The following is an 11,886-nucleotide window of genomic DNA, read 5'->3' on the forward strand; positions in this document are numbered from 1 at the left end:
TTGGTTTTGGTTTCGGGTTTCGACTTCGGGTTCCGGTTTTGGGTGCACGGAGACTCCACCCGATCCAAACCCGACCCGTTGCCATCCTTAAATATTACAGTATCGAAATCCGAGTAATAACCTGCAACGAAGTACGACAACACATTAGCTCATCACCAATCCACAGACCACCGCAAATATACAGGCCTTGTTCATATCAGAAAGTTTTGAGGATTTTACATGTATGTCATTATAAAAGTTTACAATTGTCATAAGCTATTAAAAAGTTTGAACGGTCATAGATATCACTGCTCGAAACTTATTTGCTCTCCACGCCATTCCGTCTATATTCTCACTAACCGAAGCTAACGGAACTACGAAAAGACAGAGCTGCCCTTAGATTAGAAGTTGTGTTTTCCTCATTTGCCACTTCATACCTCAGTCCCAGCGGCTCGATGCATGACGCCATCTATATACAGTTTCTTCAACCCAACCCTATACCTAAAAAATCATCTTATCAACCTGCCCCAACCTGTCTCAAATGCCGCTGCAACCCGCCCAGAACACCCATGGCGCAACTGCAGCACTGGAGGTGAGGACGTGGTCGCGGCGATCGAGAAACTAAGTAGCTGCTCCCGTCGTGGCCGGGGCGGCACGGGCACAGCGCTGCCGCCTTGGCCGACCCAACCACGTCCCCCCATCAACAAATGAAAAAAAAGAAGAAAATTAATGACGACATGACCTTAGTCGACATTCATTTCATACAGATGTATGTATATATGAGAACGAACCTAGCAGAACGGGGATCTCTCAAGAGAGAAAAAAGAAATTAAGAAGCATGCATTCGACGATCGACGTGATGATGTGTTTGGTTAGCTATCATGAATCAAGGACGTTGTAGATGATGACGAAGCAGGGCACAATGGCCTACGGGTTGTCCATGACAAGCTCGTCGAGGTTCCCTTGCATGCTGCTGCTAGCAGCGTACAACATACTCGCCGCCACTAGTACAGAGAAGCTCTACGTTGGCGGTGGAATTTAATTTTTACAGGATGCCTGTAAAAATAAATTAGCGGGTCCAACTCAAAAACAGCATATGAAAATCAATTTTTATAAGCGGTTTTTCTAACAAAACGGCCTGTAGAAATCATGTATTTCTACAGGCGGTTCTCCTAAGAAACCGCCTGTAAAAATCATATTTCTACAGGCGGTTTCTTAAGAAATCTGCCTGTAGAAATAATTTGAAATTAATTTTTTTGAGTTTTTCAAATGACCTCGTTTGAAAAAATCATCAAAATGAAAGTTGTAGATCTCAAAAAATTATGAAACTTTGTAGTTGATAATTTTTTCATTTGAAATCATCTTATCGTCGAAAACTACGTTTGAATTTCTCAAATTTGAAATTCAAATTTTATAAATGACCTCAAACTACCAATATAAATATAAAAGTTGTAGACCTTGAAAAGTTATGAAACTTTATATTCCGTTAGAATTCGTTTAGGGCCTCAAATAATCAATATATGCTCGGTTTAGGATAATATGTGGGGAACTAAACTCTAATATAGACACAACTGAGTGATAGGTGGAGTGGTAGAAGAGGCTACGCGCAAGGGTGAGGTCTCAGGTTTGAATCCCACCGGCCACGAAGCGCGCGATTTTACGTGAAAAAAGCGCGACTTGTGACTTCGACAGTGATGGGCGGGCGATTAGCCGAGGGGCCTTTCCTGTAATTAAAATCTTTTTTTCTATTTTCAAAAGTCGATTTTCTATTTTCTATGAAAAGATTTCTACAGATGGATAGCATAATTGAACCGCTTGTAGAAATAAATTTCTACATGCGGTTCACACTGAACCGCCTGTAGAAATGAATTTCTACATGCGGTTCTCAGTTACCCGCATGTGGAGAAGTTTATTTTCACAGGCCAACAACGCAGGCGGTTCGTCAATCTGCCTATAGAAAGAGGTTGCGAACCGCCTGTATAGTACCTCTGTGTACTAGTGGGCCACCGATGTCAAACGGGCCTCCTGATCTTCGTCTGTGGTCATGAGCGCGGCCAACGCTGGCCGTGGTGCGCACACCGAGGCCTTGTTTAGTTTTAAAATTTTTTGGGAAATGAGTACTGTAGTATTTTCGTTTGTATGTGAAAAATATTGTCCAATCATAGACTAACTAGGCTTAAAAAATTCGTCTAAACTGTGTAATTAGTTTTTATTTTTGTCTATATTTAATACTTCATGCATGTGTCCAAAGATTTGTTATGACAGAGAATTTTTAAAAATTTTGGGTTTTGACGAGGAACTAAACAAGGTCTGAGTGGGTATGCGCCCACCCACAGAGCGAACCTTGCACACACAACGAGACAAAAGGGGTGAGGGATGTGACAGCTACACCACCCACGCCACCAGTGCTAGCGCAGCAGAGGCCGGCTGCAATGTTGAGGCCGAGCGCTCGTGCGAGCAGCGGGGAGAGAAACCTGAGCAGCTCGTTGCCATCGGTCGCGGCCCTCGCGGCGACGACGGCGCTGCAGTGGGAGCGGACGACATCGAGTTAGGTCTTTGTTGCTGCCTTGGCTGCCTCCACCGCATCCTCGTGCTTGAGCGGCCTATTAGATCTGCCTCCGAGTAGGCCGAACTATGAGGCACGCGCCGCCCACGTCCATCGCCACCCAAATCCCCACATGTCGTCCCCTGCATCGGCCTCCACGCCGCAACCGACATGGGTGCCCAAACTGCCAACTGTTCCTCGAGTTTGCGTCCAACGGAGCGGCTCGCTCGCGGACATGACGGGTTCGCCAAGCTCGCGGTCTTTAGGTGCGCCAAGGCTTCTTGCAGGTGCATTCGCTGCCATGGACGTTGCGTTATGTGCTGCCTATGGCCCATGACGCGCGCCGTAAGCGCAAGTGCCCCTCACTCGGCTCGGCCACCTTGTCTGCCACCTGCCATCGCCACCTGTCTAGTATGCGCGTGAGCCTGGTGTGCGGACTAGAGGTCAGGGGACTAGGGGAGAGAGAAGGTGAGGACGAGTGGAGGGGGACAGAGAAGAATGAGTGGCCTGTTCAAGTGAGGGTATTCTGGACATTTTTATTAGTTGGGACCACATGTGAGGGCTCTTGAGGCGTGAAGATCAAACACAATGCCAATGGAATGGTATGGAGAGCAAATAAGTTCCGAGCAGTGGCACCTATGACCCCTCAAACTTTCTAGTGGCTTGTAGATTATTGCAAACTTTTATAATGGCATACAAGTAAAACTCTCTTTTTGATGGATTTTGATACTATATCACTTTTGTTTGTATTTGTAATTATTATCTAACTATAGACTAACTAGACTTAAAAGATTCGTCTCCTAAATTACAAATAAACTACGCAATTAGTTATTTTTTTATCTATATAGATAAAATATTTGTGAGACAAATCTTTTGAGCCTAATTGCATAGTTCGCCTATAATTTGTGAGACAAATCTTTTGAACCTAGTTAGTTGTTGGTGCAAAAGCTGATCTGCAAATACAAAGGGCTAATACCCAATTCCAACGTTAAGGCGTGCCAGCCGATTTGACTTTACAATCGACAAAGGTGGTAGCTCGACCACTTTGGTCCCGACAACAGCGATACGCCCGGATGCCACGGCCAAGAAGTGATCACGCGGAGCTTGAGAACACGCCGAGTTTGACTCGACGAATTCGTAAGAACTCGTAGTAAAAAGAAAATATGACGAAGTCGTCAAAAAAATAGATGCTGGAATATGAGTAAAAACTTGTGTTTGATTGATTGATAGATTCTCATTACATTGCCCTAGGGTCTACATTTATACCCTATCCAAAGAGCTACAACAAGACACGACTAGGACTCAAATTCCAAATTAGACGGAAACCGTATACAAAACGAACTTTAATAACTAAGGAAAACATTAAACTACCCTCGTAACCTATCGGGACACCATCATGAATCAATCGGCAACTTCCGCGCTGCTCTTCAGAGTCATCGGCAGATTACCCGTCTACAGTCATCGGCGAACAACAGCATCGGTCATCGGCACGAATACACCACCACTCCTAGACTTGGTCATATTCGATCATTTCCCATCGGCAGCCACCTTCATCGGCAACTTCCCTGTAGACTAGTTACCATTGCTTCATCTGCCGATCTATACTTTATTAACCCCAGGTACGCGTCAAAAGATACGTGTCCAAAAACGGTGTCAACACATGCCCCCCAATTTTGGAGTATAAAATCATTAATGCTCCAAAATTCTCCGCAGTAATGATGCCTTTCCGCAATTAATTCTCCCAATTTGGTAATCGGCCGTTAAATCCGAACAACCTTGGCCCGATTCTCCTGCAGATTCTCGAATTCCTCAACCTCCCGAACCGAATCTTTCCTCTTTATGCGCCCGTCGGCAATATTACCGTTAGAGGGAACTGCCGATGGACCGACCAGGAGATCTTGTACAGTGAAATATCTTCAAAATCATGACCGCTTGTTGTCAAATCACCTGCGTAATCCCTTGATTACCGTGCGAACAGTTACTATATCCACCTGAACACCCTCGGATTTTACGGATGCGGCAAAGAGATAAGTCAGATTTGCCCCTGCCCGATTTGTCCTATAAATACTTCCTTCTCCGGTACTCCTTCTCCATCTTATCATTCTACAGCCCAAAATCTACTTTCCTGGCGGCGGCACCACCCGAGGATTCTAAGAACTTCAACAATGCCTTCTTCACCACTCCCCCAAGTCTTCAATCTTCTTCCTTGCGAGCAAATGGCCATCAACTTCGTCGTTTCTGAGGTCAGTTTACCATCCTTTCTTTTCCGCATTCTTGTCGTACTCCTGTTCATCCGCAATCCCTTTTACTAAACACTCCTTTTTTTTGTTCTTTCTTTTATTTTCAAAAACTTTTAGGATTTGGCCGATAAGATCGTAATTCCTACCGATCAACCTCACCTCCAATGTCTTGGCCCGCTAGGAAATTTAGATCCCACCGATCTAATAAACGTAGAGACAAACAGAATTCCCTTGAGAGCCAAAAACTTCTCCCTAGATCTATGGAAAGATGCCTTCCGTTCCTGGCCCAGTCCTACCAAGGGATGGAAGGATTGGTTTCTGAGAGTTAGCCATTCAAATGAGGTTCAATGGGGCGAGCGGAAGCTAGACCAGTGTATTAGATTGTCTCTTGCCGACATGGAGAGGAATGAGTCACTGCTAATTGCTGCTTCGTACTTTTGGTGAGACACGCTCAATGCTTTTGTGTTTGGTCATGGCCCTGCTTCTCCTACACTTGCCGATGTACTCATGCTCACCGGCTTAGACATATCCACTGCCGTTAACAGCCATCTATTTGATACCAAACCCAGTTCTAAGGTAGAAACTCGTGCTATCGGCAGTTGGTCTGGGTACATTCAGAAGTACCGAAAAACAGGACCCGTCAGTGCAAAGGAACAGACCACTTTCCTGAATATGTGGCTGGATAAGTTTGTATTCTGTGGTCGATCAGCAGGACCAACCTCTGTTTACTTATCGGCAGCAGAAAGATTAGCCAATGGTGGCCGATTTCCTCTTGGCCGATACCTACTCGGCTCTGCTTATCACCTTCTTCACCTGTCGACGAAAGCTAGTCGGCAGTCTACCTTAGGGTATGCCCACGGTAGTAGTTTATCGGTAGACGGTGTGCAAGCTACGAACTTGATGGTGACGCAAGACACAGACAAGGTTTTTATCTAGGTTCGGCCGCCGTGTGGGCGTAATACCTACGTCCTGCGTCTGATTGTATTGGATTGTATTGAGAGAATAATGTGTCCTAAGGGGGGTCCCTTGCCCCTCCTTATATAGTCCGGAGGGCAGGGTTATAGATCTGGAAACTAATCCTAGTCGGTTACAATTGCCATAGATAGTTCGATATCAATTCCTATTCTAACTGACTAGAATCCTGTTTGATCTTTACGTCTTGTTTCCTTGCGCGGAACTCCAAGCAGTCGGATCAAGCCTCGGACTTGTCTCGTAATGGGCCAAGCCTCCTGGCCCAAGTCTAGCTGTAAGGGTATAGGGGTTTATACCCCCACAGCTAGTCCCCGAGCACCGTGTATTGTGATGTAACACGCCATCTTGAGCTTCTTCGATCAGCAAGGCTCGACATCCTCGATTAGCATGGAAGTCGCCCAAACAGTTGCAACGGTATTTTGACCAACTCAAAAGATAGATGATCAACATTAACATCGAAGAAGCAGGTTGTTCGAAGAATGCATGGTGCTCTTGAGAAAAAATATTTCTTTTCACGGTGAAGTGTGTCCACTTTACTTTTATAAAAAGTACAGTCTTTCAAAAAGCAAGCATATTCACCGCAAGGTGAAGTGTGCCCACTTAGTCCCCGAGCCTGGTAGTAGGTGACGTAGGCACGTGGTGCCAGGGTCAAAAAAGTCTTCATAGAAATTCTAAAACTGAGATGCGTCGCCAGATGCATCGTACCGATGTAGTCCCCGAGCTTGCTGGAAGGCGAAGTATGAGCCTTGTAGCAAGATCTAAAAAATTGAATTTACCAGTCCCCGAGCATGTAACGCTATGTGGTCGGTATAATCTCCAAACTCACAAACTAGTAAACTGGTCGACCAGTCCCCAAGCTTATAGTGCTCAGTTTGGTCGGTGCAGTCCCTAGGTCTCCAAACTGGTAGACTAGTCGACCAGTCCCCGAGCTTATAGTGCTCGGTGGTCGGTGCAGTCCCCAAGTCTCCAAACTGGTAGACTGGTCGACCAGTCCTCGAGCTTATAGTGCTCGGTGGTCGGTGCAGTCCCCAGGAATGTCATACACAGTTCTCCACCAATTCTGCTTGATCTTTTAGAAAGAGCATCTTGCCACATCAATGCGTGATGTGACGAGGCATCCTGACGTATTGTCAGACGGCTGCGTGAAAAGGTGCGCCGGGTAACTGTGCAGCCGCTCTTTGCGTGGTTCAAGAAAAGGAAACCATCAATTGTATAGAAAAACCACCACATTAACTGTCGGTAATTATTGAAAACCGAAACGCCGCATCCGCCGCTGGGTCCGCTCACTTCCCAAGAATGCGGGAAGTGGAAGGGGTGGAGCCGTTGCCTATAAAGACTCAACACCGTGCCCATAATCTTTACCCTGCCTTTGCCTTCAAGCCCTCTGCTCTTGCCATTCCTGCCTCTACAACCTCCATCCTTGATCGTCCAGCTCACAAGCACTTCTGCAGCATCAATGGCGAAGAGTGACTCGAAGAAAAGGAGTGAACTGATGGTGAAGGAGTGGAAGAAATCCTGAAGCAGCACGAGGTCCCTCAACGGCCTCGTCGAAATGGGGCTGCTTCACAACCAAGAGCTCGGCGGCTGGAGGGCGCCGGAAGGGGAAAGCTACCCCGACCCCCGTGCCGGTGAGATCGTAGTTTTTGAAGATTTTTTCAAGAGGGGCTTTGGGATTCCTGTCCACCCCTTCCTCCAGGGTCTTCTTCTTTATTATGAGATCGGGATCTGCAATCTGCACCCGAACTCAATTCTTCTTATCTCCACCTTTATCCATCTGTGCGAGGCCTATGTTGGAATAGCGCCGCACTTCGACCTTTTTCGCTATCTTTTTTGTCTGAGGAAAAAGGGAGCAGTTGGAGGCTCCAAGATTGCAGGTGGAGTATACCTCAATCTACGTGATGGGATGAAGAACCGGTACCTCAACTGCCCATGGAACACTTCTCTCACCGAATGGTACAAGAAGTGGTTCTATGTCAGGGAAGAGCCGGGCAGCTCCACGTTCTGCGACGTGGGCTACATTCCCGAGAAGAGGGTCAGCTGGACGGACCACCCGGCATTCACTGGTCAGGTGGCCGACCTGATGAAGCTGATCGACTGGTCCCGCTTAGACCGGCCAGGAGTGGTCGGTAACTTTATTTGTCGTCGGGTGATGCCCTACTAGAGGAGGGTACACTCGGCATACGAGTACGCGGGAAGCCAGGACCCGACCAGGATGAGCCCCGATGGTCTGGAGAAGGCGGAAGTGCAACAGCTGATGAACGAGTTGTTCAACTTTGCAGACGACGACTTTGTTCGAAGCAGTGATCGGATGCACGCCTTCAAGCTGGGTCGACCAGCTCCTAAGGTAAATAAATAATGTTACTGACTAGTATTACTTTTTGAGTACTTGCTCTCCCAGTTGTTGACTTGTCTTCGGTTCTACTGCAAATTGGAGACGTTGATCGGTGCGCAGTGTACGTGTCACTAGCACCTGGTATGGAGAATCCTGCGGGGGTGGACCTGCCAGAGGACGACGCTGCTCGGCGTCCTCAATACACCAGCAGCGAGGAGGATCAGAACCGTCCTGCCCCGACCATCGAGGACAGGACAGCAGGGAAAAGGCCACCGGCAGTGGATCCATCCCCTGCGGAGGCGCTACCGGCAGAGAGCAGCCAAGCACTGAAGCGTCGTCGGCTCGTCCGGATCGCCGACGACGACGAGGAGGAGGAGGCGGCACCCTCTTTGGTTCGAAGGCCGCGCAGCCGTCTGGACGTTGCTGAAAGGACCTTGATGTCGTCGAGGAGGCCTAGAGGGGGGGTGAATAGGCCTGCAAAAATTTAGCTCAAACTAAAATTAACACTCAGGGCGGCACTGCCTCCCTTTGAGGGCGGCACTGCCTTCCTGCAACCGAGTGTCCAAATGAGCTCAAACTTGGTGAAGAAGTACTAGAGGTATCCAATGACAAATCTGCAAAGTTTCAACTCAAAACTCTATCAGATTAGAGGGCGGCACTGCCGGCCTTGGAGGGCGGCACTGCCGGCCTGCGCAGGAGGAACTTAGTACAATTCAAAATCCAACCAAGGAAATTTAGATCAGGTAAATTTCCCAGCTTCCTGCAAGTATGTTAGTCACTGAATAGTAGTTATACGCAGCAGAACAAGTACCACCAAGTAGATTGGCCACAAACCTTACAAGCACCTCAACAACAATATGAACTTGCAAGAATGTAAAACAAGCACAATATGACACGGTGTTTATCCCGTGGTTCAGCTCGCCACCAAGGCTTGCCTAAGTCCACGTTGTTGAGGTATCCACAAAAGGATTGGCTCGCCACCAAGGCTTGCCTTGCCCTCGTTCTCAAATCAAGAGAATGAACTCTTGAGGTGAGGGGTGATTTCACTAGCTGCAAGAGAGTCTTACAAACTGTCCCGCTGCTCACCACAAGCATGGGAGCTCGCCGGGCGACGCCTAGCCGTCTAGGAAGCTTTACCTCCAAGAGTAACAAATGCACAACGAAGATCGACGAAGCCCAGCAAGTGCTCAAGGTTAGGATTGCTCTAATCTGCTCTCTAACACTTAATCACACAGCCCCAACACTAAATTATGCACTAAGCACAATACTCTCACAAAGAGAGGGTTGGGGAGAGGCTTTGCAAAGGTTGGGAAGGTCTGGAGCATCAGCAGCACGACCAGAAGCAGTGGGATGGGTATATATACTCATCCCACTCAAACTAGCCGTTAGGATTCGAAAACTAGCCGTTGTGACTGTACAGGGGCGGCACTGCCGCCCATCAAGTGCGGCACTGCCGCCCTTGCAAAAACAGCACAGGTCACCTTACGGAAAAAGCCATAACTTTTTACTCCGAACTCCGTTTGCAGTGATCTTGGACTTTTCGGAAAGCTTATTTCGAGGGCTATCTAACCCTGCAAAGAACAAGCTCCAAGATCAACTTGTGCAGGTGCAGTGCTAAGTGTTTTCTCTCATGTTAGCACTTGGGTTCGGTTAGTTTGAGCACTTGAGACTTGTCTATCATTCATATTGCATCCCCCTTGATAGTACGGCATACCTATACTCAAGAACAAGAGAATATAACTAATTTGATCACTTGAGTCTTCAATGTCTTCATATGCCATTTCTTCTCAATATTACTTCCATAAAGGGTTGCAATCAACTTTGTCTCCTTTCTTTGAGCAAACATACCTTGAGCATGTGACTTGACCCATTTCAACACATATGAGTTCACCTCCATGGCTTCAAGTCACTTCTACTAATGATTTGATTCTCAACACAATATGACTCCTTATAGCTTGATTAGTTCCTCGACTCAATGCAAGTACTCTCTTCTTCACCTTAGCCATGGTACCTCGGTCCTTAAGCCGTCGCTTATCCCTTCACCTCCGCTTAGTCCCTCGAAGCCCTTTCCTTGCTATCTTCACTTTATCAAGCCATACTCAAGTCATATCACATTAAGCATCCATTGAATACTTCAATATTGTGATCCTTGCTTGAATATCTTCTAGATATAAATATTGAGATCAATCAAGCTTCAGTTTGACTCACATAGAGACATATATGGATCAACAACAATATGGTCAAGCCAATTCACAGTTCCTTATATCCTCTCTATTTTGGCTTGACACTCAATACTCACTTCAATCTTTATCTTCATACTTCTAGCTTGATCAAACCTAGTTCACTATCAAGCTTTTCTTGTTCATGAAAAGCAAGCCATTATAGAGACCAAACCAAGAACATCAACTCATGCCTCTTTTACCATTTGCCATTTTCCAAGTATGCTTGCTTTCTCATGATGCTATAATATCCCACAACATAGAGGCCATTTCATAGTTTCCATTTGCATTGTTGTCTTTTACTTGAGCTAGATTGTTTCCATAATCCCCAATACAACAATACACAATTTGGCCTTCATTTCAACACTATGTGGCATATCATCAAGTTTGCCTACTTGTTGAGCCTTCAACATACTTGTTAATACACAATCCACAAGTATGTGCAATAGACTCAATATCCTGTTCAACACTTAGCAAACTTATTAGACCTTTAATCATGTTGTCATTCAATTCACCAAAACCCACAAAGGGCTAGATGCACTTTCAATCTCCCCCTTTTTGGTGATTGATGACAACACAATTAAAGCTTAGAAGAGATTGATAAACATTAAGATTTTAAATCCTATGATATAGTGAGTTCCCCTTAAATATGTGCATAGAATGGAATTTCAAATTTTGGCCTCAAATGCCAAATGCACATATTCAAGATGAAGTGTGTGAACTCTTCTATATCTTAGCATCCGTGGGGTGCAAGGTGTCAACATGATAACCGTGGTGCTCATGGCAAGTCATGCACTCAAAGTTTGCTGGCCAGCAGAGGGCGGCACTGCCGTACTAGGAGGACGGCACTGCCGCACTTGCCAGAGCGGTACAGAAATAAAGGCAACCACCACTCAAGTCAAGAACATTTCACACTAACATAGAAAGTCCTTATCAAGAGCATAAACTATCCTTGCACACACCACACAAAAATTTGAAAAATCTTATATGCCTCTCCTTTACCCTTTTCAATCCACATATCAATCTCTCCTCCCTTACACTCTCTCCCAATATTTCTCCCCCTTTGGCATTAATCTCCAAAAAGGATCTCTCCACCAAAAGGAAGAAATAATGGTAGACAAGTGAGGGCAAGAGGTAGGTAAAAGTTTAGCATATAGGATTTCTCTCCTAAGTTTTCTACCAAACCAAGTATGCAACACTTTAAGTCAAGATTCTTGAGAATTTAGTATATTTAGCTCATACCTCACTTAGATGATAGTTCTAACATGAGACAAACTCACTTTATCACCACAAGAGGTATCAACCAAATATCTAAGTCATTCTCTAATCGTCACCATAAGAACAAACTCATGGTGTGGCTCAAATATTGCATACACATGCACACACTAGCATGTAAGGGCCTAGATGCATAAAGGTAATACAAGAGTTCATGGAGCGATATACCTTTGTTCTAAACCTTATAATCTCCACTGTGATCATGGTATTATGAATTTAGTGCTTTGATGGGCTTGGCAAAATGCAAAATACTTCATTTATGCCCATCTCTCTTGATCATCATCTTGAAGGAGATATCATAAACTTGTGCTTGATTTCAGTGGA

Source organism: Sorghum bicolor, chromosome 5 (genome assembly GCF_000003195.3).
Source record: "Sorghum bicolor cultivar BTx623 chromosome 5, Sorghum_bicolor_NCBIv3, whole genome shotgun sequence".
NCBI classification, from domain to species: domain Eukaryota; kingdom Viridiplantae; phylum Streptophyta; class Magnoliopsida; order Poales; family Poaceae; genus Sorghum; species Sorghum bicolor.